Genomic DNA, 27,322 nt, shown 5'->3' on the forward strand with positions numbered 1-27,322 from the left:
TAAATAAGAAAGGATATAAACTGACATTTCATTAGTGAGAAATCGTGCCTAGTAATTTAACATATGGAAAAAAAGGCTTCAACTGTCCTAGGAATCCAATAAATAAAAAATGAAAACGTTGGTCGGGGAGGCAGGGCAAGATGGCAGAGTGTAGGGTCCCCAAGTCACCTGTCCCCACCAACTTACCTATATAAGTTTAAAATCATCCTGAAAACCTTCAAATCCGACCTGAAATTAAAAGAGAGAACAGGGCAGCCAGGGTGACTCATTGATTTGGTGCCTGCCTTTGGCCCAGGGAGTGATCCTGGGGACCCAAGATCGAGTCCCACATCAGGCTCCCTGCATGGAGCCTGCTTCTTCCTCTGCCTGTGTCTCTGCCCCTCTCTCTCTCTCTCTCTCTCTCTCTCTCTCTCTGTGTCTCTCATGAATAAATAAATAAAATCTTTTTTAAAAATTAAAAAAAAATAGAGAACTGGAATGCTACAGAGAAAAGAGTTTGTGCTTCTAACAAGTACAACTCGTTTTTAGCCACTCTGCACTGAGCAAAATGACTAGAAAGAACTCACCACAAAAGAAAGAATCAGAAAAAGTACTCTCTCCCACAGAGTTACAGAATTTGGATAACAATTCGATGTCAGAAAACCAATTCAGAAGCACAATTACGAAACTACTGGTGGCTCTGGAAAAAAAGCATAAAGGACTCAAGAGACTTCATGACTGTAGAATTTAGATATTCTAATAAGGACAAAATTAAAAATCAATTAAATGAGATGCAATCCAAACTGGAGGTCCTAATGATGAGGGTTAATGAGGTAGAAGAAAGACTGAGTGACATAGAAGACAAGTTGATGGCAAAGAAGGAAGCTGAGGAAAAAAAGAGAAAAACAATTAAAAGACCATGAGGAAAGGTTAAGGGAAATAAATGACAAACTCAGAAGGAAAAAATCTATATTTAATTAGGGTTCTAGTGGGCTCCGAGAGAGACAGAGGACCAGAAAGCATATTTCAACAAATCATAGCTGAGAACTTCCCTAATTTTTTATATTAAATTAAATTTTATTTTTGAGTGGTTAATACAAACATGGGGTTCCAAATTCAAAAAGCACAAAAGTTCACACAGGTAAGTCTTTGTCTCCTTCCCTTTCTCTGAACTTCCCTAATTTGGGGAGGGAAACAGGCATTCAGATACAGGAGATAGAGAGATCCCCCCCCACCAACTCAATAAAAACTGTTCAACACCTCGACATTTAATAGTGAAACTTGAAAATCCCAAAGATAAAGAGAAAATCCTTAAAGCAGAAAGAGACAAGAGATCCCTAACTTATATGGGGAGAAGAATTAGATTAACAGCAGACCTCTCCACAGAGACCTGGGAGGCCAGAAAGGGGTGGCAGGATATATTCAGGGCACTAAATGAGAAGAACCTGCAGCCAAGAATACTTTATCCAGCAAAGCTCTCATTCAAAATAGGAGAGATAAAGATTTTCCAAGATAGGCGGACACTGAAAGAATTTGTGACTACCAAATCAGCTCCGCAAGAAATATTAAGGGGGACTCTGTAAAAGAAAGAGGATGCCCAAAGAAATAATGCACAAAAACAGGGACTGAATAGGTATTATGATGACATTAAATTCATATCTTTGAATAGTAACTCTGAACATGAATGGGCTTAATGATCCCATTAAAAGATGCGGGGTAAAGACTGGATAAAAAAGCAAGACCCATTTGCTGTCTACAAGAGACTAATTTTAGACCTAAGGATACCAACAGCCTGAAAATAAAAGGTTGGAGAACCATTTACCATTCAAATGGTCCTCAAAAGAAAGCAGGGGTAGCCATCCTCATATCAGATAAATTAACATTTATCCCAAAGACTGTAGTGAGAGATGAAGAGGGACACTATATCATACTTAAAGGATTTATCCAACAAGAGGACTTAACAATCATGACTATTTATGCCCTGAATGTGGGAGCTGCCACGTATACCAATCAATTCATAACCAAAGTTAAGACATACTTAGATAATACAGTACTACTGGGAGACTTCAACATGGCACTTTCTGCAAATGACAGGTCTTCTAAGCACAACATCTCCAAAGAAACAAGAGGTTTATTTTTTTAAGATTTTTATTTATTTATTCATGAAAGACACACAGAGAGAGAGGCAAGCTCCATGCAGGGAGCCCAACCTGGGTCTCGATCCTGGGACTCCAGGATCAAGCCCTGGGCCAAAGGCAGACACTAAACCACTGAGCCCCTGAGGGATCCCTGAAACAAGAACTTTAAATGATACACTGGACCAGATGGATTTCACAGATATTTACAGAACTTTGCATCTGAATTCAACTGAATATACATTCTTCTCAGGGGCACATGGAACTTTCTCCAGAATAGACCACATACTGGGTAACAAATCAGGTCTCAACCAACACCAAAAGATTGGGATTGTCCCCTGCATATTTTCAGACCATAATGCTTTGAAACTTGAACTCAATCTCAAGAAGAAATTTGGAAGAAATTCAAACACGTGAAGGTTAAAGACCATCCTTCTAAAAGATGAGATGGTCAACCAGCAAATTAGAGAAGACTTTAAAAGATCCATGGAAACTAATGAGAATGAAGATACAACCGTTCAAAATCTTTGGGATACAGTAAAGCAGTCTGGAGAGGAAAATACATCGCAATACAAGCATCCCTTAAAAAAACTGGAAAAAAACTCAAATACACAAGCTAACCTTGCATCTAAAGGAACTGGAGAAAGAACAGAAAATAAAACCTACACCCAGCAGAAGAAGAAAGTTAGTAAAGATTCGAGCAGAGCTCAATGAAATAGAGACCAGAAGAACTGCAGAACAGATCAACAAAACCAGTAGTTGGTTCTTTGAAAGACTAATAAGTTACATAAACCATTACTCAGCCTTATTAAAAACAAAAGAGAAAAGACTCTAATGAATAAAATCATGAATGAAAAAGGAGAGATCACAACAAATACCAAGGAAATACAAATGATTTTAAAAACATATTATAAGCAGCTACACACCAATAAATTAGGCAATCTAGAGAAATGGACGCATTTCTGGAAAACCACAAACTACCAAAACTAGAACAGGAAGAAATAGAAAACCTGAACAGGCCAATAACCAGGGAGGAAATTGAAGCAGTCATCAAAAACCTCCCAAGACACAAGAGTCCAGGGCCAGATGGCTTCCCAGGGGAATTCTATCAAACGTTTAAAGAAGAAACCATACCTATTCTCCTAAAGCTGTTTGTATTTTATCTTTGTGTATGATGAAAGAGAGTGGTCTAGTTTCATTCTTCTGCATGTGGATGTCCAATTTTCCCAGCACCATTTATTGAAGAGACTGTCTTTCTTCCAATGGATAGTCTTTCCTCCTTTATTGAATATTAGTTGACCATAAAGTTCAGGGTCCACTTCTGGGTTCCCTATTCTGTTCCATTGATCTATGTGTCTGTTTTTGTGCCAGGACCACACTGTCTTGATGACCACAGCTTTGTAGTACATGAAATGGGCAAAAGACATGAAGAGAAATCTCACAGAGGAAGACCTAGACATGGCCAACATGCACATGAGAAAATGCTCTGCATCACTTGCCATCAGGGAAATACAAATCAAAACCACAATGAGATACCACCTCACACCAGTGAGAATGGGGAACATTAACAAGGCAGGAAACCACAAATGTTGGAGAGGATGCGGAGAAAAGGGGAACCCTCTTGCACTGTTGGTGGGAATGTGAACTGGTGCAGCCACTCTGGAAAACTGTGTGGAGGTTCCTCAAAGAGTTAAAAATAGACCTGCCCTACGACCCAGCAATTGCACTGCTGGGGATTTACCCCAAAGATACAGATGCAGTGAAACCCCGGGACACCTGCACCCCGATGTTTATAGTAGCAATGGCCACAATAGCCAAACTGTGGAAGGAGCCTCGGTGTCCATCGAAAGATGAATGGATGAAGAAGATGTGGTCTATGTATACAATGGAATATTCCTCAGCCATTAGAAACGACAAATACCCACCATTTGCTTCAACGTGGATGGAACTGGAGGGTATTATGCTGAGTGAAGTAAGTCAGTCGGAGAAGGACAAACATTATATGTTCTCATTCATTTGGGGAATATAAATAATAGTGAAAGGGCATATAAGGGAAGGGAGAAGAAATGTGTGGGAAATATCAGAACATGAAGACTCCTAACTCTGGGAAACGAACTAGGGGTGGTGAAAGGGGAGGAGGGCGGGGGGTGGGAGTGAATGGGTGACGGGCACTGGGGGTTATTCTGTATGTTGGTAAACTGAACACCAATAAAAAATAAATTTAAAAAAAATAAAAATAAAAAAAAACCTCTCAAGACACAAAAGTCCAGGGTCAAATGGCTTCCCAGGGGAATTCTACCAAATGTTTGTTTGTTTGTTTGTTTGTTTATGTATTTATTTATTTTTTTAAGATTGTATTTATGTATTCACTCATGAGAAACAAAGAGAGTTAGAGAGAGAAAGGCAGAGACACAGGCAGAGGGAGAAGCAGACTCCACGCAGGGAGCCTGACATGGGACTTGATCCCGGGTCTCCAGGATCAGGCCCTGGACTGAAGGCAGCGCTAAATCACTGAGGCACCCAGGCTGCCCCTAGCAAACGTTTAAAGAAGAAACAATACCTATTCTACTAAAGCTGTTTCAAAAGATAGAAAGGGATGGAATACTTCCAAACTTGTTTCATGAGGCCAGCATCCCCTTAATTTCAAAACCAAAGATCTAACCAAAAAGGAGATATATAGACCAATATCCCTGATGAACACAGATGTAAAAATTCTCAACAAGATACTAGCCAATAGGATTCAACAGTACATTAAGAAGATTATTCGGGAAGGCTGGGTGACTCCGGGTTAGAGCTCCTGCCTACAGAACAGGGCATGATCCCAGAGTCCTGGGATCAAGTCCCACATCGGGCTCCCTGCAAGGAGTCTGCTTCTCCCTCTGCCTGTTTCTCTGCCTCTCTCTTTCTCTCTGTGTCTCTCATGAATAAATAAATAAAATATTTTTTTAAAAAAAGATTATTCACCATGACCAAGTGGGATTTATTCCTGGGATGTAAGGCTGGTTCAACACTTGTAAACCAACAATGTGATAGATCATATTAACAAGAGAAGACACAAGAACCATATGACCCTCTCAATAGATGCAGAGAAAACATTTGACAAAATACAGCCTCCATTCCTGATCAAAACTCTTCAGAGTGTAGGGATAGAGGGAACATTCCTCAGCATCTTAAAAGCCATCTACGAAAAGCCCACAGCAAATATCATTCTCAATGGGGAAACACTGCGGGAGCCTTTCCCCTAAGCTCAGAAACCAAACAGGGATGTCCACTCTCACCGCTGCTATTCAACATAGTACTAGAAGTTCTTGCCTCAGCAATCAGGCAACAAAAAGAAATAAAAGTCATTCAAATTGGCAAAGAAGAAGTCAAACTCTCCCTCTTTGCAGATGACATGATACTGTACATAGAAAGCCGAAAAGCCTCCACCCCAAGATTGCTAGAACTCATACAGTGATTCGGCAGTGTGGCAGGACACAAAATCAATGCCTAGAAATCAGTGGCATTTCTATAGACTAACAATGAGACTGAAGAAAGAGAAATTAAGGAGTCAATCCCATTTACAATTGCGCCCAAAAGCATAAGATACCTAGGAATAAACCTAACCAAAGAGGTAAAGGATCTATACCCTAAGAACTACAGAACACTTCTGAAAGAAATTGAGGAAGACACCAAGAGATGGAGAAATATTCCATGCTCATGGATTGGAAGAATCAATATTGTGAAAATGTCATGCTACCCAGGGCAACTTGCACATTTAATGCAATCCCTATCAAAATACCATTGACTTTCTTCAGAGAGTTGGAATAAATCATCTTAAGATTTGTGTGGAATCAGAAAAGACCCCGAATAGCCAGGGGAATATTGAAAAAGAAAGCTATAGCTGGGGGCATCACAATTCCAGATTTCAGGTTGTACCACAAAGCTGTGGTCATCAAGACAGCGTGGTAATGGAACAAAAACAGACACATAGATCAATGGAACAGAATAGAGAATCCAGAAATCGGCCCTCAACTCTATGGTCAACTAAAATTCTACAAAGCTGGAAAGACATCCACTGGAGAAAGGACATTCTCTTCAATAAATGGTGCTGGGGAAATTGGACATCCACATGCAGAAGAATGAAACTAGACCATTCTCTTACACCAGACACAAAGATAAACTCAAAATGGATGAAAAATCTAAAGGTGAGACAAGAATCCATCAAAATCCTAGAGGACAACACAGGCAACACCTTTTTTAACTTGACCACAGCAACTTCTTGCAAGATACATCTATGAAGGCAAGAGAAACAAAAGCAAAAATGAATTATTGGGACTCAAGCAAGATAAAAAGCTTCTGCACAGCCAAAGAAACAGTCAAGAAAACTAAACAACAACCTACAAAAGGGGAGAAGATATTTGCAATGACATTTCAATTAAAGGACTAGTATCTAAGATCTATGAAGAACTTATTAAACTCAACAGCAAAGAAACAAACAATCCAATCATGAAATGGGCAAAAGACATGAACAGAAATCTCACAGAGGAAGACATAAACATGGCCAACACGCACATGAGAAAATGCTCCACATCACTTGCCATCAGGGAAATACAAATCAAAACCACAATGGGATACCACCTCACACCAGTGAGAATGGGGAAAATTAACAAGATAGGAAACAACAAATGTTGGAGAGGATCTGGAGAAAGGGGAACCCTCTTGCACTGCTGGTGGGAATGTGAACTGGTGCAGCCACTCTGGAAAACTGTGTGGAGGTTCCTCAAAGAGTTAAAAATAGACCTGCCCTACGACCCAGCAATTGCACTGCTGGGGATTTACCCCAAAGATATAGATGCAGTGAAATGCTGGAACACCTGCAACCCAATGTTTATAGCAGCAATGTCCACAATAGCCAAGCTGTGGAAGGAGCTTTGGTGTCCATCAAAAGATGAGTGAATAAAGAACATGTGGTCTATGTATACAATGGAATATTCCTCAGCCATTAGAAATGACAAATACCCACCATTTGTTTCAACATGGGTGGAACTGGAGAGTATTATGCTGAGTGAAGTAAGCCAATCGGAGAAGGACAATATTATATGTTCTCATTCATTTGGGGAATATAAAAAATAGTGAAAGGGAATAAAGAGGAAAGGAGAAAAAATAAGTAGGAAAAATTAGAGAGGGTGACAGAACATGAGAGACACCTAACTCTGGGAAATGAACAAGGTGTGATGAAAAGGGGGTGGACAGGGGGTTGGGGTGACTGGGTGATGGGCACTGAGGGGGTCACTTGGTGGGATGAGCGGTGAGTGTTGTGCTATGTGTTGGCGGGTCGAACTGCAATTAAAAGAAAAAGAAGTTAAAATGTCACCTCTTTAATGAGACCTGCTGTGGCTACCTTATTTAAAATTTCAAACTGTCCCCCACCATACTCCTTCGGCTCTGCTCCTTGCATTACTTTTCTCCATAACACTTCTCAACTTCTAACATCCTCTCCATATACTTTTCCCCTTTTCTATATTGTCTCCTTCACCAGAACAAAAACTCCAATAGGGAAGAATCTTCAGTCTTGCCTTGCTCACCACCTTGTCCCTAATGCTTTCAGGCTGTCAGGGTTTGACATATACCAGGACTCAGAAGTATGAATAAATACACACACAACTGTTCAAATCACTTTTACTTAAAAAAAAAAAAGGCTAGGATAATAAAACAAAAAGAAAAAAGTTTAATGGGACGCCTGGGTGGCTCAGCAGTTGAGTGTCTGTCTTTGGCTCAGGACGTGATCCCAGGGTTCTGGGATAGAGTCTCGCATCGGGCTCTCTGTGAGGAGCCTGCTTTTCCTTCTGCCTGTGTCTCTGCCTCTCTGTCTCTCTCTGTCTCTCATGAATAAATAGATAACATCTTTATTTATTTATTTATTTATTTTTGTATATTTTTTGTTGGAGTTTGATTTGCCAACATATAGTACCCAATATGGTACCCAATGCTCATCCCATCAAGTGCCCCCCTCAGTGCCCATCACCTATTAAAGTCCTTAAAAAAAATTTAAAAAATGAAAGCATGAATTGTAAGTTTTTCATGTACTAAAGGATCCCTTGTGAAACTATAAGCCTTAGGGGAAAACATAATTGGTGTATTTAAAAGCTAGTATTTTTTCAACCTTTAACAAAGTTTCTAATAAATGAACAACAACAACAAAATAGACATAGAAAACATGACTAGGCTGCTTAATATGGCAATCAATTAATTTAGAATTTAATACATCAAAACAGTAGAGCAAAAAGAAAGAATAAATAAACCAAAATGTAAAAGTAGAATTATTAGGGTAAAAATTTTACTGTTTTCCAGCTCTTTCTGAAGGACAAATTATTTCATATTAAACACTTGGGACAGATAGCCTTTAGTCACAGAAGAAGTGACTTTCGACCAAAACCCACTTGGTAGTTTACTTATTCGTTTAAAAGGCAAATAGAGAAACTCAATGCGACTGATTTGTTAAACCCTACCATGCATTCAACTGATAAGCTGAAAATAAATTGGAAAAGAGTTTGGGGAGCCTATTCTTTCTCCATAAAATTTATATCCATTCCGATGGGATATATACAAAAAAATTCATCATTTTCTCAGTTCTCCTTGAACAACCATCAAAGCCAAGGATGTATTAGGATTAGGTCTAACAATAGGAAGGGTGAGGTTTACTCAATTTAAATTTAAACAGTTTTAATTCTCTTGACACCAATTCTGAAACACATATCTGGGTATTATATTTGTGTTTGTAACATGGTCTTATTCCTGTAGACAGTTTTTTTAAGTTCAAAATAAACTCAAAATATAACTACGGATGGAATTATGATTGGAATTGATTCTTTTTGGTTAAGGCCAGTAGTTGAAATATGTGTTGGCCAGCCTTTCTGCAGAAGGAAGTTAGACAGTGGGAATGAGGGTTTCAAGCCCAGGTTGCAAAGGATCCATTTAATGTACTACAGAGGCAAATGTAGAAATGTCTTCATCTGCCCATTTTATGACTGGATTGTTTGTTTCTTTGCTGTTGAGTTTGATAAGTTCTTTATAGATCTTGGAAACTAGCCCTTTATCTGATACGTCATTTGCAAATATCTTCTCCCATTCTGTAGGTTGCCTTTTAGTTTTGTTGACTGTTTCGCTGTGCAGAAGCTTTTTATCTTGACAAAGTCCCAATAGTTCATTTTTGCTTTTGTTTCCTTTGCCTTCATAGATGTGTCTTGCAAGAAATTGCTGTGGCCAAGTTCAAAAAGGTGTTGCCTGTGTTGTTGTCTAGGATTTTGATGGATTCTTGTCTCACCTTTAGATCTTTCATCCATTTTGAGTTTATCTTTGTGTATGGTGTAAGAGAGTGGTCTAGTTTCATTCTTCTGCACGTTGTAGAACACATGAACAGAAATTTCACCAAAGAAGACATAGACATGACCAACAAGCACATGAGAAAATGCTCCACATCACTTGCCATCAGGGAAATACAAATCAAAACCACAATGAGATACCACCTCACACCAGTGAGAATGGGGAAAATTAACAAGACAGGAAACAACAAATGTTGGAGAGGATGTGGAGAAAGGAGAACCTCTTGCACTGTTGGTGGGAATGTGAACTGGTGCAGCCACTCTGGAAAACTGTGTGGAGGTTCCTCAAAGAGTTAACAATAGAGCTACCCTATGACCCAGCAATTGCACTACTGGGGATTTACCCCAAGGATACAGATGCAGTGAAACTCCGAGACACCTGCATCCCGATGTTTCTAGCAGCAATGTCCACAATAGCCAAACTGTGGAAGGAGCCTCAGTGTCCATCGACAGATGAATGGATAAAGAAGATGTGGTCTATATATACAATGGAATATTACTCAGCCATCAGAAAGGACGAACACCCGCCATTTGCTTTGACATGGAAGGAACTGGAGGGTATTATACTGAGTGAAATAAGTCAATCAGAGGACAATCATTATATGGTTTCACTCATACAGGGAATATAAAAATTAGTGAAAGGGATTATAGGGGAAAGAAGATAAAATGAACGGGAAAAATCAGAGAGGGTGACAGAACATGAGAGACTCCTAAATCTGGGAAACGAACAAGGAAGGAGTAGTGGAAGGGGAGGTGGGCAGGGGGACAGGATGACTGTGTGACGGGCACTGAGGGGGGTACTTGAGGGCATGAGCACTGGGTGTTATGCTATATGTTGCTAAGTTGAATTTAAATAAAAAATGTTAAAAAAAAAGAAATGGATATATCTGGCCTTCTCTTAGGAAATAATGTAAATCCTGATGGGACTTAGTAGAATGGATATAAATTACAATTAGAAACAATACGTGACTCATTAATGACATCCCCACTGAGTAGCAACTGCTATATACTCAGAAAGTCAGATGTGGAAAAGGGTAAGAATGAAACCAGATCTGAGTGTCCAAACTTGGCTCTATGACCTTGGGGAATTCCTTAACATCTCATACTAAGATCTATGTCTCTCATCTGAGAACTATTAATAAAACTACTTTGGAGAGTTTTCTAAAAATTAAATGATATATGAAAAGTGATTTATGCACAAGCTTTCTCTTACCAATTTTAATCCTCTGCCTAAAACTAATTCACAAGTTAAAACACTTCTCCCAGAAACTCACTTCTACCAAGTAAAACACACAAAGAAAAAACAATTAAGTTTGACTTAGTGGTACATGATCTTTACTTGATTTATAAAAATAGCAAGGCTAACAAGAAATTCCTCACATAAGAAAGTGTGGTTTGTCTTTTTGTAATAACAAAACACATATATGTATTGACATAAATGAGTTATCTCCATCCCTCTATGTATGTATATTTAACATACATTTTAACAAGTATATTTATTTAACCTTTACATTTATATTTAACCTTTACATTTTTACCTAGAAAATTCCATCTTATAATTTTCAGTTTATTTTCCACTTTTTCAAAATTCATTTAATAATCTAATTCTATAGCCATAACATTAGCACTAACATCTATCTCTCTGCATCTACAAATGTAGTAAACATATACTGTCATCTACACAATGATGCAATTCCATGCATAGCTATTTATGCAAAATAAATAAATACATAGATCCACAAATAGATTTGTACACAAACATTCATAGCAGCTTTATTTACAACAGCCTAACCTAACAACAATCCAAATATCTAAGGTGAACATTTTAGGATATATCCATACAATAAAATACTACTCATTGGTAAATAGACATGAATATATAACATGGATGAATCCCAAAAAGTATACTGAGCAAAGGAAGCCACACACTTAAAAGAATGGATACTATAGGATTTCAGATAGGTGAAATGTGAAAAGAAGAAAAACAATTTTATAATTATGGAACTCAAAATAGTGGTTGCCCATTAAGGGGCTGGTACTGTGGACCAAATAAAGCAAATTTCTGGGGTTCTGGAACTGGAACTATTCCGTATGTAGATTGTACACACATACATACACATACTGTCAAAATTTATAAAATTATAGAATCATGCATTTAAAAGGGAGCATTTATTATCTAAAAACTATATCTCATTAAAGTTGATTTAAAAAATATTCATCAGTAGGTGAATGGATAAGCAAATTATCATATATTCATACAAGATGATACAGCAATAAAAAGGAACAGACTGCTGCTATATACAACCATAAAAGAATCTCTACCAATTTGCTGAGCAAAATAAGCAAGACAACTTGGTATGTAGTTGCACGTGTAGCAGGCTTAAGAAAAAGAAAAATTGATTTCTGTGATACTGGTTTCTCTGTCAGGTAAATATATTTCTTCAAATGTTATCAATTTTATACAGATCAGTGCTTTATATCTCAATAAAGTTTATATTAAACTGGGACACCTGAGTGGCTCAGTGATTGAGCACCTGCCTTTGGCTTAGGTCATTATCTAGAACCCTGGGATCAAGTCCAACATTGAGCTCCCCACAGGGAGTCTGCTTTTCCCTCTGCCTGTGTCTCTGTCTCTCTATGTCTCAAATAAATAAATAAATAAATAAATAAATAAATAAATAAAATCCTTTTTAAAAGATTATATTAAACCAAGAAACAGAAAACTTCAAGTTCTGAAAGAAAAAAGGAATGAATGACAAGAACTTATAAGTATGCTACCTTTGGTACAAGAAGACATAAATTTGAAGTTTTACTTATGCGGAGCAAAACAAAACAAACAAACAAACACAAAACAAAATGCTTCTGAAGCATAGATTATCTCTTCTAGGAAATGTGAGAAAATCAGAAAAGCAGCTAAGTCTGGAAATTAACCTGAGACGCGCCAGGACAGGAAAGGGAGAGAGCCTAGTCTCTGTGCTTCTTGAATAATGTATGTAATGCATATTGTGCTTTCAGAAATAAAAATAAATATAGTAATTTAAAAATTGTGTTGAATTTTCTAGACTCATTGAAGGCAAATCAGTAATATTAAATTATGGTGTGGACAAATATAAAGGACTGAAGAAAAAATCACAATAACTGAGACACATTCCAATTTTCACTGCTCTATGGGTCATTTAAAATTTGATCCACTTTAAAATAAGTAAACATGTAAATCATTATTCCTGTGTTTAATGCAATTATCACAGATAAATGCAGTTAGTCTTATAATACAAAAGGATAACATCTATTTGAGAGCTCAAATTGTGTCACAAAGTTTTCCTTAGCTTCATACACAATAATTATTTATTCCTTGTAATACAAGTGAGTTACTAGGATTTTTCTAATGTTAATATAAGGAAAGGGAAGTTAAGTTAGTTGCAAAAGACCCCCAAAAGAAATCACATTGAAGCCACGTTGTATGGTATTTATCCCACATTGAAAGACTGAGGAATGGGGGAAGTGTTAGTATTACTTAAGATAAAATATTATGTTATTAAACAGGGTCAATATTTGTAGATGTCATTAGGGCTGCAATTCACATTTCTCTGCCCACTTCTGATCTCAGGCACTGGAGCAAAGGATGGACCCATGCAGGCCCAGGGCAAATAGGGTCCTTAACTCACATAGCAAGGTGTCCATTCTACTCTTTCTGAGTAGGTGCTTTGTTCTTCCTGTTCCTGCTCTTCTGCCTCCTGGAAGCACCTCTGGTCCCTAAATAAACTACTTAAATCAATCAAAAGCCTTGTTATTTTGGTGTATCCTGAGCTAAGTCATAAGTTTATGAAAGAGTTAAGGTCTGTGCATATCATTTAGTGATCTTCCTATGTAGTCAGTGCTAATCCCTACTTCTGATTGCATCACATAAGAAACTCTACTTTTTCTCATCTTACAGAGATTGCCAAATGCAGCTCTAGGGACCAGCCACATTAGAATCATTTTGGATGGTTACCAAGAATATAGATTTTTCAGGAGGAAAAAGTTTTAGTCACTCACCATCAGGTATTAGCTGTGGGCTTTCCAGAGATGCCTTTTATGAGGTTGGAGGGTTTCTTGCACCCTAGTTTGTCTTGTGTTTCTATCATAATAAGATGTTGAATTTTGTCAAAAGCTTTTTTTTTGGGGGGGGGGGCACCAATTGAGATGATCATATGGCTTCTGTTCTTTATTCTTTGATACAATATATTACCTAAACTGATTCTTTGATGTTAAACCACCTTGCATTCCTAGGATAAATCCCAGTTAGTCATAATGTGCCTTACTTTTTATATGTTGCTGGATGTGGCATTTATTATGTTGTTAAAGATTTTCTGTCTATATTCATACGAGATACTGGTCTGTATTCTCTTGTGTTGTTTATACATGGCGATTTTTGTTCCTTTTCTTCACTTATTTATTTGGCTTATCTGCTTGTTAGTTGGTTTATTACTTGGTTAGTTCCTTAGCTGGATTGTGCAGTTGTTTTTATTTCCACCATAGTACATAGCATCTGCTGCTGTTCCCCAGAAGGCCCAGTCCTGCACATAGGCATGATCACCTTGGCATAGTAGTGTTTTTGCTTTCTCTTTGACTCTCTCTTTTCCTTAATTTCTCTGTTAACTTGGCTGCCTCAGACGCAATCACACCAGTTGTTAACTTCCACCAAGTGTTGGCTGGTTGCCCTATTGTTTTAAGCGATGTCCTGGAACATAAATCTCTCGGTGGTCTGATCCAATTTAATTCAAATTTCTTTGCAGTGGTAGTTTTTGCCAGTTTTTGGAGATTGTTCCTATTCCAGGATGACTTTTCTTCCTTGTCTCCTGGATTTCTCTGGTAACTACTGACTGACTATGGTTTGGCTTGTTGCTTTCGTAGAGCTACCAGCATCCTCTTAATTGCTTTCCTCTCTGCTGTTTTCAACACCACCCTTAGATAGGAGCTTCCCCATGTACTTTTCCAAATTAAGTTAGCTCCCTTAGGGAGAGCTTCAGACATCTCTGTTCTCATAGCCTGCCTCCCACCTTGGGCAAAGTCTCTGAGTCATGTCTCTATGGCATAGTGACAGTAGCCCACTTCTGAATGATACCTGTCTTACCAGCAGTTCTGAGCAGGGTACTGGCCCCTGTTCATCTTGGTTTGTCTGTACTGGTGTGGAGCTTCTACCCCATGAGCAGAATGTGGAGAGGGGGATGGGGTCACTGTTCTCACACTACTGTTCCTGGAATAGAGCTTCTGCTTTCAGTGGGGCCTGGGTGAAGGAAGGCTCTCTTAGCCAGTCTTAGGAGAGGGAACCTTGTGTTCTGAGCTGACTGGTCCGGAGTAGGGCTTCTGTCCTGCAGAGCTGAGGGCAGAGGTGGGTAGGTCAGGGTTCAAATGCTTCATTCTCGGGAGGAGGGGCAAGACGGCGGAAGAGTAGGGTCCCCAAGTCACCTGTCCCCACCAATTTACCTAGATAACCTTCAAATCATCCTGAAAATCTACGAATTCGGCCTGAGATTTAAAGAGAGACCAGCTGGAATGCTACAGTGAGAAGAGTTCGCGCTTCTATCAAGGTAGGAAGACGGGGAAAAAGAACTAAAGAAACAAAGGCCTCCAAGGGGGAGGGGCCCCGCGAGGAGCCGGGCTGAGGCCGGGGCGAGTGTCCCCAGGACAGGAGAGCCCCGTCCCGGAGCAGCAGGAGCTGCACCGACCTTCCCGGGGGAAAGGGGCTCGCAGGGAGGTGGAGCAGGACCCAGGAGGGCGGGGATGCCCTCGGGCTCCCGGGGACACTAACAGGCACCTGCGCCCCGGGAGAGTGCGCCGAGCTCCCTAAGGGCTGCAGCGCGCACGGCGGGACCCGGAGCAGCTCGGGGGGGCTCGGGCGGAGGAAGAGGCTCCGCGGAGGGGGCTGCGGGGCGGGAGCAGCTCGGGGGGCTCGGGGGCGGCTCCGCAGAGGGGGCTGCGGGGCGGGAGCAGCTCGGGGGGCTCGGGGGGCGGCTCCGGGGAGGGGGCTGCGGGGCGGGAGCAGCTCGGGGGGCTCGGGGGGCGGCTCCGGGGAGGGGGCTGCGGGGCGGGAGCAGCTCGGGGGGGCTCGGGCGGAGTAAGAGGCTCCGCGGAGGGGGCTGCGGGGCGGGAGCAGCTCGGGGGGCTCGGGGGGCGGCTCCGGGGAGGGGGCTGCGGGGCGGGAGCAGCTCGGGGGGCTCGGGGGCGGCTCCGCAGAGGGGGCTGCGGGGCGGGAGCAGCTCGGGGGGGGCACGGGGGCGGCTCCGCGGAGGGGGCTGCGGGGCGGGAGCGGGAATCCAACAGCGCAGGCTCCGGAGCACAGGGCGCCGGGACACAGCCCAGGATCCGGCCTCCCCCGGGACAGGCAGAGGCCGGGGGGCCCAGGACAGCGAGGACGCTCCTGCCCGGAGCTGAGCACATCAGCGGCCCCGCCCCGGAGCCTCCAGGCCCTGCAGACGGAGAGCTCCGTGGTGACTGCGGGAGCTGACTCCAGGGCTGCAGAGCTGGCCCCGCCACTGCGGTTGTTCCTCCTGCGGCCTCACGGGGTGAACAACCCCCACTGAGCCCTGCACCAGGCCCGGGGCAGAGCAGCTCCCCCAAGTGCTAACACCTGAGAATCAGCACAGCAGGCCCCTCCCCCAGAGGACCAGCTAGACGGACAAGTTCCAGGGGAAGTCAAGGGACTTGAAGTACACAGAATCAGAAGATACTCCTCCGTGTTTTTTTTTTTTTTTTTTTTTCGTTTTGATTTCTGATTGCTTCCCCCACCCTTTTTTCCCCTTTCTTTTTCTTTCTCTTTTCTTCTCTTTTTCCCCTTTTTTCTTCCTATTTTCTTTTTTCTTTTTCTCTTTTCTTTCCTTCTCTCTCTCTCTCTTTTTCTCCTTTTCCCAATACAACTTGTTTTTGGCCACTCTGCGCTGAGCAAAATGACTAGAAGGAACACCTCACCTCAAAAGAAATAATCAGAAACAGTCCTCTCTCCCACAGAGTTACAAAATCTGGATTACAATTCAATGTCAAAAGGCAATTCAGAAGCACTATTATACAGCTACTGGTGGCTCTAGAAAAAAGCATAAAGGACTCAAGAGACTTCATGACTGCAGAATTTAGAGCTAATCAGGCAGAAATTAAAAATCAATTGAATGAGAGGCAATCCAAACTAGAAGTCCTAATGACGAGGGTTAACAAGGTGGAAGAACCAGTGAGTGACATAGAGGACAAGTTGATGGCAAAGAGTGAAACTGAGGAAAAAAGACACAGACAATTAAAAGACTATGAAGACAGATTAAGAGAAATAAACGACAGCCTGAGGAAGAAAAACCTACGTTTAATTGGGGTTCCTGAGGGCGCCGAAAGGGACAAAGGGCAGGATATGTATTTGAACAAATCAGAGCTGAACATTTTCCTAATCTGGGAAGGGAAACAGGCATTCAGATCCAGGAAATAGAGAGATCCCCCCCTAAAATCAACACCTCAACATTTAATAGTGAAGCTTGCAAATTCCAAAGATAAAGAGAAGATCCTTAAAGCAGCAAGAGACAAGAAATCCCTGACTTTTATGGGGAGGAGTATTAGGGTAACAGCAGACCTCTCCACAGAGACCTGGCAGCCCAGAAAGGGCTGGCAGGATATATTCAGGGTCCTCAATGAGAAGAACATGCAACCAAGAATACTTTATCCAGCAAGGCTCTCATTCAGAATGGAAGGAGAGATAAAGAGCATCCAAGACAGGCAGGAACTGAAAGAATATGTGACCTCCAAGCCAGCTCTGCAAGAAATTTTAAGAGAGACTCTTAAAATTCCCCTTTAAGAAGAAGTTCAGTGGAACAATCCACAAAAACAAGGACTGAATAGATATCATGATGACATTAAATTCATAGCTGTCAATAGCAACTCTGAACATGAACTGGCTTAATGACCCCATCAAAAGGCGCAGGGTTTCAGACTGGATAAAAAAGCAGGACCCATCTATTTGCTGTCTACAAGAGACTCATTTTAGACAGAAGGACACCTACAACCTGAAAATAAAAGGTTGGAGAACCATTTACCATTCGAATGGTCCTCAAAAGAAAGCAGGGGTAGCCATCCTTATATCAGATAAAGTAAAATTTACCCCGAAGACTGTAGTGAGAGATGAAGAGGGACACTATCTCATACTTGAAGGATCTATCCAACAAGAGGACTTAACCTTCCTCAATATATATGCCCCGAATGTGGGAGCTGCCAAATATATAAATCAATTAATAACCGAAGTGAAGAAATACTTAGACAATAATACACTTATACTTGGTGACTTCAATCTATATCTTTCTACCCTCGATAGGTCTTCTAAGCACAACATCTCCAAAGAAACAAGAGCTTTAAATGATACACTGGACCATATGGATTTCACACATATCTACAGAACTTTACATCCAAACTCAACTGAATACACATTCCTCTCAAGTGCACATGGAACTTTCTCCAGAACAGACCACATACTGGGTCATAAATTGGGTCTGAACCGATACCAAAACATTGGGATTGTCCCCTGCATATTTTCAGACCATAATGCCTTGAAATTAGAACTAAATCACAACAAGAAGTTTGGAAGGACCTCAAAGACGTGGAGGTTAAGGACTATCCTGCTAAAAGATGAAAGGGTCAATCAGGAAATTAAGAAAGAATTAAAAAGATTCATGGAAACTAATGAGAATGAAGATACAACCATTCAAAATCTTTGAGATGCAGCAAAAGCAGTCCTAAGGGGGAAATACATCGCAATACAAGCTCCACTTAAAAACTGGAAAGAACTCAAATACAAAAGCTAACCTTACACATAAAGGAGCTAGAGAAAAAACAGCAGATGGACCCTACATCCAGCAGAAGAAGAGAGTTAATTAAAATTCAAGCAGAACTCAATGAAATCAGGACCAGAAGAACTGTGGAACAGATCAACAGAACCAGGAGTTGGTTCTTTGAAAGAATTAATAAGATAGATAAACCATTAGCCAGCCTTATTAAAAAGAAGAGAGAGGAGACTCAAATTAATAAAATCATGAATGAGAAAGGAGAGATCACTACCAACACCAAGGAAATACAAACGATTTAAAAAACATATTATGAACAGCTATATGCCAATAAATTAGGCAATCTAGAAGAAATGGACGCATTCCTGGAAAAACACAAACTCCCAAAACTGGAACAGGAAGAAATAGAAAACCTGAACAGGCCAATAACCAGGGAGGAAATTGAAGCAGTCATCAAAAACCTCCCAAGACACAAGAGTCCAGGGCCAGATGGCTTCCCAGGGGAATTCTATCAAACGTTTAAAGAAGAAACCATACCTATTCTCCTAAAGCTGTTTGGAAAGATAGAAAGAGATGGAGTACTTCCAAATTCGTTCTATGAGGCCAGCATCACCTTAATTCCAAAACCAGACAAAGACCCCACCAAAAAGGAGAATTACAGACCCATATCCCTGATGAACATGGATGCAAAAATTCTCAACAAGATACTAGCCAATAGGATCCAACAGCACATTAAGAAAATTATTCACCATGACCAAGTAGGATTTATCCCCGGGACACAAGGCTGGTTCAACACTCCTAAAACAAGCAATGTGATTTATCATATCAGCAAGAGAAAAACCAAGAACCATATGATCCTCTCATTAGATGCAGAGAAAGCATTTGACAAAATACAGCATCCATTCCTGATCAAAACTCTTCAGAGTGTAGGGATAGAGGGAACTTTCCTCGACATATTAAAAGCCATCTACGAAAAGCCCACAGCAAATATCATTCTCAATGGGGAAACACTTTCCCCTAAGGAGTCTTTCCCCTTAGGAGCCTTTCCCCTAAGATCAGGAATAAGACAGGGATGTCCACTCTCACCACTGCTATTCAACATAGTACTGGAAGTCCTAGCCTCAGCAATCAGACGACAAAAAGACATTAAAGGCATTCAAATTGGCAAAGAAGAAGTCAAACTCTTCCTCTTCGCCGATGACATGATACTCTACATAGAAAACTCAAAAGCCTCCACCCCAAGATTGCTAGAACTCATACAGCAATTTGGTAGCGTGGCAGGATACAAAATCAATGCCCAGAAGTCAGTGGCATTTCTATACACTAATTATGAGACTGAAGAAAGAGAAATTAAGGAGTCATTCCCATTTACAATTGCACCCAAAAGCATAAGATACCTAGGAATAAACCTAACCAAAGAGGTAAAGGATCTATACCCTAAAAACTATAGAACGCTTCTGAAAGAAATTGAGGAAGACACAAAGAGATGGAAAAATATTCCATGCTCATGGATTGGCAGAATTAATATTGTGAAAATGTCAATGTTACCCAGGGCAATTTACACGTTTAATGCAATCCCTATCAAAATACCATGGACTTTCTTCAGAGAGTTAGAACAAATTATTTTAAGATTTGTGTGGAATCAGAAAAGGCCCCGAATAGCCAGGGAAATTTTAAAAAAGAAAACCATATCTGGGGGCATCACAATGCCAGATTTCAGGTTGTACTACAAAGCTGTGGTCATCAAGACAGTGTGGTACTGGCACAAAAACAGACACATAGATCAATGGAACAGAATAGAGAACCCAGAAGTGGACCCTCAACTTTATGGTCAACTAATATTCGATAAAGGAGGAAAGACTATGCATTGGAAGTAAGACAGTCTCTTCAATAAATGGTGCTGGGAAAATTGGACATCCACATGCAGAAGAATGAAACTAGACCACTCTCTTTCACCAGACACAAAGATAAACTCAAAGTGGATGAAAGATCTAAATGTGAGACAAGATTCCATCAAAATCCTAGAGAAGAACACAGGCAACACCCTTTTTGAACTCGGCCACAGTAACTTCTTGCAAGATACATCCACGAAGGCAAAAGAAACAAAAGCAAAAATGAACTATTGGGACTTCATCAAGATAAGAAGCTTTTGCACAGCAAAGGATACAGTCAACAAAACTCAGAGACAACCTACAGAATGGGAGAAGATATTTGCCAATGACGTATCAGATAAAGGGCTAATTTCCCAGATCTGTAAAGAACCTCTTAAACTCAACACCAAAGAAATAAACAATCCAATCATGAAATGGGCAAAAGACAACAGAAATCTCACAGAGGAAGACAGACATGGCCAACATGCACATGAGAAAATGCTCCGCATCACTTGCCATCAGGGAAATACAAATCAAAACCACAATGAGATACCACCTCACACCAGTGAGAATGGGGAGAATTAACAAGGCAGGAAACCACAAATGTTGGAGAGGATGCGGAGAAAAGGGAACCCTCTTGCACTGTTGGTGGGAATGTGAACTGGTGCAGCCACTCTGGAAAACTGTGTGGAGGTTCCTCAAAGAGTTAAAAATAGACCTGCCCTACGACCCAGCAATTGCACTGCTGGGGATTTACCCCAAAGATACAGATGCAATGGAACGCCAGGACACCTGCATCCCGATGTTTCTAGCAGCAATGGCCACGATAGCCAAACTGTGGAAGGAGCCTCGGTGTCCATCGAAAGATGAATGGATGAAGAAGATGTGGTCTATGTATACAATGGAATATTCCTCAGCCATTAGAAACGACAAATGCCCACCATTAACTTCAACGTGGATGGAACTGGAGGGTATTATGCTGAGTGAAGTAAGTCAATCGGAGAAGGACAAACATTATATGTTCTCATTCATTTGGGGAATATAAATAATAGTGAAAGGGAATATAAGGGAAGGGAGAAGAAATGTGTGGGAAATATCAGAAAGGGAGACAGAACATAAAGACTCCTAACTCTGGGAAACGAACCAGGGGTGGTGGAAGGGGAGGAGGGCGGGGGGTAGGGGGTGAGTGGGTGACGGGCACTGAGGGGGGCACTTGTCGGGATGAGCCTGGGTGTTATTCTGTATGTTGGTAAATTGAACACCAATAAAAAATTAATTTATTAAAAATAATCCTAAAAAACAAACAAACAGATGCTTCATTCTCTCACTGCTTTTACTGAGATTTAGTAGATTTGAATAAATGCTTCTCCATTTGCTGAATGCCCTTAATTCAAAAGGACATTTTTTCCCCTATAATTTTCACTAATTATGGTTGTTTCCCTAGAAATATGGCCAGTGGGAGTCCTTGTGTCATCTTTTGGAAGATGAGGGCCTCATTTTCTTTTCATTTTATGTAAAGTTTTGTTTGTTTGTTTCTGGCTTTCCCCTTGGGTTATTTCTTATATACTGTCCCCCAAGACTTCTGTTTTGCCTATAAAGTAGAGCATGGGAAATTTTATCAGAATTCACTCTATTTTTATCAAATACAAAGGTAAATATGCATTTGTGTTAAAATTTTTCAGTTAAACATTGATCCTCACAGATTAATCATTTGCTGAAACACACAAAGACTGAAGATACAGTCATTTGTAATTTTGCTGAACTTCAAATTTGAATCTAAAAGACTTGGAAGTTAATGCTCAGGAATGGCTTAGTTTCTGAGAAAGCAGTCACCTAACATTTTCGTTAGGAGCTTTGTTGTACTCTAGTTTTCCACTTTTCTAAGATGACTTAAATGAAATACACAAAAACTTTATTTCTCTGTAAAATGTGGTCCTCATTTGAGAAAAAACTTGGTCATTTAAAGTATTATAATGTGCTAGCTAAAGCATCCCTATCATAAATTTTAAGACAAAGTCTAGATCCTATAAAATATTTGTTATTCTAGAATTTGACCTATCAAGGATATTGGGGCAAGTTAATTTTGACATAGCTGGCTGTTTATTTTCTAGGGGACAGGATTCCTGAAAGCAGGAACACTTTGTGAATCTCTCTGAATCTCATATGCCAGAGTTCTGACCTAATGTAAAGTTTCATTAAGCAAATATGAGAGTGACTTTATATCAAGGTTTAGTTGGTGTAGTACCAATAAGACAAACATAATGTAATCTTCCAGTAACAATTTTTTTCAAATTTCAAACCCATGAATTTCACAGATGACTAAATTCATATTTACTTCTTCTTAGAAGATCTCTCTTCCAAGAGCAAAAATATGAACTTAGTTTCTTTTCCCATTCCAAAAATTATCTCACAAAAACATATACACATTATGGTCTGAAGAAAATGAATGGTAATTGTACGTTTAATCAGTAATCTTTTTGACTTTTTTTTTAAGATTTATTTATTCTAGAGAGAGAGCCATGTGGAAAGGGGCAGAGGTAGAGGGAAAGTGAAATTAGCAGACTCCCTACTGAGCCCCAGGCAGGGCTCAATCTCACCACCTATGAGATCACCACTTGAGCAGAAACCCAGAGTCCTATGTTTAACCATCTGAGCCACCAGGCACCCCATCTTCCTTACTTTTTTAGGAGTGGAAAACAATTGCTCTTGATTAGAACTTTACTGAACTTGGGACTCCTGGGTGGCTCAGCTGTTGAGCGCCTGCCTTTGGCTCAGGTGGTGATCCCAGGATCCGGGATTGACTTCCACATTAGGCTCCTGCGAAGAGCCTACTTCTCCCTCTGCCTATGTCTCTGCCTCTCTCTCTTTCTCTGTGTCTCTCATGAATAAATACATAAATCTTAAAAAAGGAACTTTACTGAACTTTAATTTTCACAAACAGGATGCCACCCTGAGTTTGTTTCATACTTCAAAGTCTCAAAAAAAAAAAATGAAGCTATATATGTTATATACCCTGGATAATTTAATAAGATTTATATTTTAAATATCTATGAATTTAGGAATGAAAATAGATGGATATATGAATATAGGTACAGATAAATATAGAGATAGATAATCCTATATCTTGAGTTTCTAGCTCTATAAATAACCTCAAAATGGAGTAGAAAATTTGATGAAATTACCTATATTTCTTCCTAAATGACTTTCGGTCATTAGTTCATCATTTATTTGTGACAAAATATGGTTTTATTTTATAGTTAACATTTGCGCCATTGCTAAGCTCCAATTTCCTGTGTACACAAAGGGTATCCTAATAAAAACCATCTTGTGTTGTCTAAAAAAAAAAAAAAAACAATTATATTAAGTGAGTGCTCAGGTGCGCTGGGACCAGGCAGCTGCTCTGGAATCCCTGCTAGATTCACTCTGTGTGTCAGGGAGCCGTGGCCATGGCCACCTACAAACTGGCACTGATCTAGCAGGGCAAGAGTGCGTGGAACCTGGAGCACTGCTTCAGTGACTGGTAGGATGTGACCTGAGAAAGCTGGCACAAGAAGGAAAGGCATGATGGCCAGGCACTGTGCTGGCTAGGAGTTTGACATTTGCTTTACCTCAGTGCAGAAGAGAGCAATTCAGACAGTGCTGAATTCCATTGGCCAAATGTGGCTGCCAGTAGTGAGGACCTGGCACTCCAGTGAGTGACACTATGGGGTTCTGACTGGCCTCAATAAAGCAGAAACTACTGCCAAGCATGGCGAGACCCAGAAAAGAACTGGAGATGCTCTTCTGATGCCCTACCACCTCTGATGGAGCCTGACCATCCCTTCTACAGCAACATTAGTAAGAATCACAGGTGTGCAGAGTTCATTGAATATCCCCTACCCTCCTGTGAGAGTCTAAAGTACACAGTTGCCAGAACTCTGCCCTTTTAGAAAGAAGAAATACCCCCAGATCAAAGAGGGGAAATGGGTACAGATTGTAGCCCATGGCAACAACCTTCTGGACATTGTCAAGCATCTGGAGGGTCTTTCCAAAGAAGCTATCATTGAGCTGAACCTGCCAACTAGTATTCCCATGGTCTATGAATTAGACAAGAACTTTAAGCCCATCAAGACCAGGCAGTTCCTGGGGGATGAAGAGAACATGGGTAAAGCCATGGAAGCTGTGGCTGCCCAGAGGAAGGCCAAAAAGTGAAGGCAAGCAGGCAGGCTGCTTTCCCAAGAACATCTTCCCTGTCCATCCCATTCTTCTGCACTTCTGGCACATGTCACACTGACCACATCTGTAGACATCTTAGCTGCAAATGGCGACCAATGCCCCTAATTAATTTAGCTATTTTGTTTCTTGCATCCACTCCTTTCACATAATCTAGTCAGAATGGCACTTCTGGGGCATGGGTCCTTAGTTCAAGCTGAGGGAAGACTCTTATTCAAGAATAGAGAGTTAGTAACTGGAGTTTTTGCTACCGCTTTTTTATTTAGAACCTGATTGAGTTGGGGATAGGAAAGAAACAGGCTAGGTGTGACCAATAAGAAGCAGAATGGAGGCAGCTCTGGTGGCTCAGCGGTTTAGCGCCGCCTTCAGCCCGGGGTGTGATCCTGGAGACCCGGATCGAGTCCCACATCAGGCTCCCTGCATGGAGCCTGCTTCTCCCTCTGCCTGTGTCTCTGCCTCTATATCTCTCTCTGTGCCTCTCGTGAATAAATAAATAAAATCTTAAAAAGAAGAAGAAGAAGAAGCAGCAGCAGATTGGTAGGCTTGCATGCGGCAGCCTTGAGACCTGCCATTAGAGTCTGGCGGTGGACCGGGAGTCTCTCCTTACCTTCAGCCAACTTGTAGTCCCAGGTAGGGCAGGATAAGGGAAGGCAGCATTTATGAGGTCTGGGTTTTGAGTCGGCTGTCTGTCCTCTCCCAGGACAGACTTCTGGGCTTCCACCTGGATTCGTTCTCTCTCCTCGGTGGTGAAGAGAACCTGCAAGAGCTGTCGGCATCATCCCAAGTAGGCTGGTGGGTAGAGAGAACAGTATCTAAAAGCCGGATTAGATCTCTCGGATTATCAGAGAACTTTGCATTTTGGGTTTTCCAATTATATAAATCACTGGTGGAGAACCGCCAATATAACATTAGCTGTTCGCCAGTCTGGGGGGGGGGGGGCATGGCGCGGAGAGGAAGGGCGGTGGAGTCCGTGGGGCCGCATTCGGAGGTGGGGCCTCGGGTGGGTCCGACCGCGTGTCCCCGCTGCCGGCCCGCGCACAGGGACGCCCTCGTCAGGGAGGGGTGGCACCCCTTCTGCAGCCCCCTGTGCCTCCAATGGAGGGGTGGAAGGGGGAGGAGGTGCCCGGTAGGGCGGCGGGAGAATCAGGTCCTCCGGGGAGGAATCCTGGAAGACCAGATGAAGGGGCGCTTGGGGCGTAGAGTCGGTCTCCTTCTCGGCTTTCCAGGGCTAGAATCTCTGTGGGTCCTGCTTTGGGGGGTAAAAATGGTTTTAGCCAAGGAGGGGGATTCTCGATCATGTCCTGCCAGATCAGGATGTAGGGCACCTGGTCAGGGTGGCCGTCTGGTTTGTCCCTGAAGATCACCGCCTTAACCTGTAAGATAATAGGCAGGTGGGAAGTTCCTTCTCGGGGCCATCCCACGCCAAAGGTTGGCCATTCTGATATGCAAGAAATTTGGAATCTCTCTCTCTGTATGTCTATGCTCAGAATACGAGCTCTTTCCCTAACATCCGAGAAGTGGGAGAGCATAAGAGACAGGGGAGTGGTTTCTGTCTCCCCCGTTATGTCCCCAATCCACACCAAGACACAGACAGTAAAGATGATTAACAAGGACCCAACAACACAGACAAATGCACAAACAGTTAACAAGGACATAGTAACGCACAAACGTTCCGTGCGGCCGCGGAGACAAAACAGAGAGTAACCCGAAGGGCTGGCAGCGGCCTCCTTACAGACGAGGACCCCGTCCTCCTCTAGGCAGGGGCAAGGGACGTCTCCTCAAGACCCCAGTCTACGGCCCGCCAGCGCGTCCGCCTAAGCCAATGTCGACCCATACAGTTTGGAATTCCCACAGGTAAAAGTACGGCTTAGAGCTCTCAGAGAATATGCGCGCAAAAGGTGGAAAAAGTTGAGTACACCCACCACACGTGAAACCCTCCGGATGGGGTCCTGAAGGTCTCTCGGATCCCGGACGAGCCCCCAAATGTTGTGCCCAAGATTGCCAATCCGAGAAACCACCGAGGAGCCGACACCGATGCAAACACACGAGGGTTGATTTACAAGCTCAAGCTTGTGTCCAAGTACACCCGACACAGCGAGCAGGGACCTGGGCCCCGAGGAGCGTTTCAGCTTAGTTTTAAGGGCTGCTCCCGGGGACCTCCAGAAGGGCTGGAGCAATTCCTCAAGTTCTGTTTACATTTTGATCTGGGGCCTTCAAGGGCATTGAGCTCTGTTCTCATTCTAATAGGAGCTTCCTGCCCTTGGCTTGGGCTCTGTTTTGTTTTGTTTTTTTTTAAAGATTTTATTTATTTATTCATGAGAGACACAGAGAGATAGAGAAGCAGAGACACAGGCAGAGAGAGAAGCAGGCTCCATGTAAGGAGCCCGATGTGGGACTTGATCCTGGGACTCCAGGATCAGCCCTGGGCTGAAGGCAGAAGCTCAACCACTGAGCCACCCAGATGTCCCTTGGGCTTTGTTTTTATTCTAATATGGGGCTTTCTAGGTCGTTAAGCTGTAACTGAAGGTCGTTCTTCCTGTAACTGAAGTAAGGTAAAGTTCAGCTCTTCTTCGCAGGGGCCTGGGATGGCTGGGCATGTGCTAACGCTGAACTTAAAGTGGAATGGCCTTAATTTTCTCCGCCTCCACAATAGCAAACTAGACACAAACAGAGGCTTGGAAAAGCAGTTGTGTACCTAACTGTCAACTTTTGGACTCTGTTGAACAGGGCCAAAAAAAGGCTCTTTTGGCATGAGGATTATCTGAGCTCACTTTTTGAAAAATCTGCTGATGTAGGAGAAGTTCTGAAAAACAGAGCGTAAGTTTCCTTTTGTATGGAAATTTTACATTTATATAGCAAATTTCCATTTATAAGAGTGTCTCACTTTTCTGTACCAAAGAGGAAGAGGACTTAATAACTCTCATGAATGGGAAATCAGACTTAAATTTGTATAGCAAACTGTTGCCAGCTGA

At 41.7% G+C, this 27,322-nt stretch overlaps 1 pseudogene; it reads left to right on the forward strand.

Annotated features, from left to right (window-relative positions):
• Window positions 1-23,584: 23,584 nt before the first annotated feature.
• LOC140620029 (phosphoglycerate mutase 1 pseudogene) lies at window positions 23,585-24,329 on the forward strand (annotated as a pseudogene).
• Window positions 24,330-27,322: the final 2,993 nt, after the last annotated feature.

Source organism: Canis lupus, chromosome 28, assembly GCF_048164855.1.
Source record: "Canis lupus baileyi chromosome 28, mCanLup2.hap1, whole genome shotgun sequence".
Taxonomy (NCBI): Eukaryota; Metazoa; Chordata; class Mammalia; order Carnivora; family Canidae; genus Canis; species Canis lupus.